At 42.5% G+C, this 4,141-nt stretch overlaps 1 long non-coding RNA gene across 1 annotated transcript; it reads right to left on the bottom strand.

The window, feature by feature from the left end:
* Positions 1–312: 312 nt before the first annotated feature.
* On the bottom strand, positions 313–2,921 carry LOC114017011 (uncharacterized). The gene is made up of 3 exons (XR_003561815.2): positions 2,821–2,921; positions 2,438–2,505; positions 313–540 (listed from the first exon to the last, which is right to left on the bottom strand). It is a non-coding gene; the product is annotated as an uncharacterized LOC114017011 (long non-coding RNA).
* Between the last annotated feature and the right edge of the window lie 1,220 nt (positions 2,922–4,141).

Raw genomic sequence — 4,141 nt, 5'->3', positions numbered from 1 at the left:
TCAAACCAACTGTCATGAAACATCTTTTTTAAAAGATTTATTTGATAATATGAGTGCTGCTAAAATAATTGATTTATGAAGTGGTTGGGATGGTGGCAGGTTTATGTTTGTTGTTCCCTGTGCTGAATTTAATAATAGCTTGAGGCCAAGATTTTAAGGCATTTAAGCATCCCCAGCTTCACCAGGGAATCTTCTGCTCTATACATCAAACACCCCAACAATTTGCCATAATATGCAAAGGTTCACATAACAGAATCTCATTCTGTCCTAGTTATGCACTGGATTCACAGATGTGAACTGACGTTTTTATTTTAACATCAAATATCCCAAAACTCCTGTCAAAGTCACAAGTCTAAACTCATCAGGTGCTGAGGACTCTGCTGCTCAGGGGCTGGATGGTTTGGCAGTCAGGCTCAGAGCTCAGGGCTGGCGGGTTGCAGAGTGGTGCCTCTTCTCTGTCATGTCCTCCCGGCAGACAGTGGGACTGGTGGGGAAATGCCACTTCACCCATTAGCCTTCCTCTTCTTGGCACTGAAATTGCTTAAACCATTAAAGAACTTCTGTCAATTAACATCTCTAATATTTGAGCATGCTGCATTCAGCTGGTAACATGCAAAGCTCCTTTACCTGAAATTTTATCAATGCTTAATTTTAAATGCTGCAATTTAGGTGGGTATATACACTCTGGTTTATGACCTAATATAATTTTTTTTCTTTCTGCTGAACATAGGATTATGTATTAGAATAAATTTTTCATGAAATCATCTACCACCTACCAAATAATATGAACATAAATAAAGTGGGACATGGGAATGCAGGCTGGGGAGGCAGAGATCCCGTGATCTCAGAGAACAGCTCTTCTCTACCTGCTCTTCCTGATGTTGTCTCTAGAACCAGTCCTGTAAGATCACTGCTAAGTCCCAGGGAACGACAGAGTCGAGTATATTCTGTATTTTACAGATTAAACCACTTGCTTGTCAAGCTTAAGTTGAAATTTGCCTAGCCCCCTCCCCAAAGCCCTATTTTACTGAGTACTGTACCCAAGGCAGTTTGACCGTAAGTTTTGAGAAGATTTTTCTACTCCAGCTGATGAGAGCTGGTCTTAACAGGCAACAGCCACATCCTAGAGAGATGATATGACATCTTAGTGTCCAGCGTGGTGCCACAGCCTGGCATCTCAGCACTAGATGGTGCCAGGCACCACCATGCGACGTGTGCTAAGTAGAAGATCCAATTGCACAAGCACTGAAGCAAGGCTTTCCATCTGTATTGAAGAGCTATAAAACTCCACTGCAAACAATGTTCATCAATTATGGCATAAGTACTAGGTTAAGATAAAATCAGCAATTAAGGCCAAATGCTTATTAAGGATTAAGAGATTCAATGAGAGTTCACTGGGCCATAAGGAGCAGTACTGGAGCCTGGCTAATTCTTTTGATTTTCCCAGCTTACGCACAAATGACTGCTACTATTTACCACTCATGCTCTGGAAGACAATTGGAAATGGCAATTCCAAGGGAAGAGCTCTAAAATGCAGAGTAATTTGTTGCAAGCAAGTGAGTATGATTCGTGTATCTGGATGCAGGAGTACCACTGTCCCAATAGACCAATTCCTTGTGCTGTTTATGCACCTCATTTAGTTTACAGTTATGATTCCTAATTTAGGAGGCTTGGTTTTTTTCTTGTAGATTAAGAAAGCCTCAAATTGAGCATCAGAAAGTGTGTGTCAAACTGTGACCTGAACTTGAAACATGCTTTTGTATTCCCAAGTATATTTTGAAAAAAACTTCCTTTGTCCTAAACAAAATAAAACAACCCCACACACACACACAAACTATTATTACAGCATATTGATTGGAAAGCACTTTTTATCATAGTCGAAATCTCATGTATTTGTTTCTTCCTTCACAGCAGAAAAAACAGGATTTGAATGATAAACTACTGCTCTGTATTTTGGCAGATTTTCTTTAGTGCTCTAAGAGGAATTGGCATTTCAGTGTAGAAAAAGCAACAGTTTATTGAGCTGAGGACTAGAGGAGCTGTCAATGTGCATTGTGCATTAACATATTTTCAATTACATGAAAAATGTGCATCTCTAATTTAATTTAGGTGTCAATAAAATAGCAGCCATTGCAACAGCTGATATTTACTGCTTCTCAAGCACAGAGCTGTACTCAACCTCACTCCCATTGTGCTCATCACATAATACAGAGGTCATCTTCCCTGGGACTTCTCTGCTCTGGGAACCTTCCAGAGAGCAGCGAGTAACACAGCCTGTGCAGGGGAGGAGGGGAAAAGAGAAGAGGAAACTCTTTGCAGCAATCTCCCAGCTCACTGATGTGCCTGGGTACAGATCAGGTGGGTATAGTTTACAGAAACCTCAAAAACTGGAGATGCTGGAGTCCTTCGTTAGCAGGACAGCATACAGGATACATACCTTAAGGTGGACTGGGTGACTTCTCAAGTCTCTTCTACGTTGTTAACTGTAAATCACTGTCTTTAATTCTGTGAAGAAAAAAAAAAATTCTGGTCTTTAATCTTAAAGGAAATGGAAACAGGCATTGAGTAGATGCTCCCCCAAAGGCAAAAGAAATATTGAACCAGGTTAAGAAAAAGCTGACGTAGGTCAGTACTGTGATATGTTTTCAGGAACAAATGGTTCCATTAAGTCCGGGAAAGTGCTTGCATCCTTAGAAGTTAGAGCTGGCCTGGAGTACTGTGTCCATCCAGGGCACTGAAAAACTGAACAGTCTTTCATGTTCTAAGTTAGGTTACAAATTATGTAAACAATGCTTCTAGTTAAAATTCGTATTTCCTTACCATTGTGAATATAATTCTTCTTATTCTTGCCTTTGCTTCTTGTCTTCTACCACATACCTGGTTCAAATTTTTTGCTGCTTTTTAAGTGCCAAATAACTTCCCTCTCGTCACTCAATTTTTTAAAAAATTGTTCAGTCTAATTAAGCCCTCTGAGCCAAGAGATGCAGAACAAGAGGGTCAATTGTGCTCCCACTTCCATGGTGTGAGCCTGGAGTAACTCCACTGAATACACTGCAGTAAATTTCCATTACCTTCAGCAGAGTTGCTCTGGACTGACAGTTCAGGGTGAGCTGACTCAAACCACTCAGAGCATCAGAAGGGCACTGAAGACAAGCCATTACCACGAGGAGCTTCTCACGGGAAGCTGTTGTGCTGCATGGGAATGAGAAAAGGAAAATGCTGTGGGAGACAGCCAGCCAGGCTGCATCATTACCAGGGGCGTCCTTGTGAATGCTGCTGTGAAGGAGGCACGTTGTATCAGGCTCTGGGAGAGAGAAAAGGAGGACAGGTGGACATGGGAGAACATCTTGAACAGCCATAGCTGTTTTCAGTCTCTGGGAGATGCCTTCCCCTGAGTCCTCCTACATTCCTTTACAGGACCTATCACACACATGTGAGTTTCCCAAGAGGCAGAGCAGCCCATTACAGCGTTTGCTGACAGGGAGAGACAGGAGTGCTCTCTTCAAGACTCAGCTTCTCTCCTTCTGAGAACAGAGTGGGGCTGGTGCCTTCTAACCTCACTCCCTCCTTGGAGGCCGTGTTAGAAATTCAGTTCTTGTTCCTCTGATGAGGAAAAGTGGTGGAGCTTTTCACAGCAATTGGTTTACTTTTCTGTCTTCTAAAACCTTTTTCCAGTGGACCGTGGTTGGTGTCAAGAGCATTCCTGGGGGGAACAGAGAGATCAGGAAGAAAAATTACTGTCAGGGCTGCTTCAGCAATGGGCCTAATTTAATGGATGGCTGTGACCCAGGTTGGAGGTTCAGTAGTAAAGTGATGCAAGTCAAAGAAGAGAAGATAGGTCATGTAAATAACATCGTTCAGTGTGTTTACTGTGAGCAAGCAGAATGTGAGTCGGGGAGAAATCTGTCTTTGTCAGGGACTCCGGCTGATCCATTTCTCCATGGATCAGCTGCACGTAAAGTTAATCTGCTTATGCAGCAGCTGAGAAACTAAGATGCCCTCAATGCCCTCATCTCATCCCTGCATCTAGTTAGAGTCTCAAAATACCAGGGGAGCACAAATTCCATCTACATTTGGCGTGTGACCACCCTTCATACCTGTCCTGTTTCCTCTTCTCTACCATAGGTTGCTGGGTGGGACT

This window comes from Falco cherrug, chromosome 7 (genome assembly GCF_023634085.1).
Source record: "Falco cherrug isolate bFalChe1 chromosome 7, bFalChe1.pri, whole genome shotgun sequence".
Classification (NCBI taxonomy): domain Eukaryota; kingdom Metazoa; phylum Chordata; class Aves; order Falconiformes; family Falconidae; genus Falco; species Falco cherrug.
Note: the sequence above shows the minus strand (reverse complement) of the source record. Positions and strands in the feature narration are given on the sequence as shown.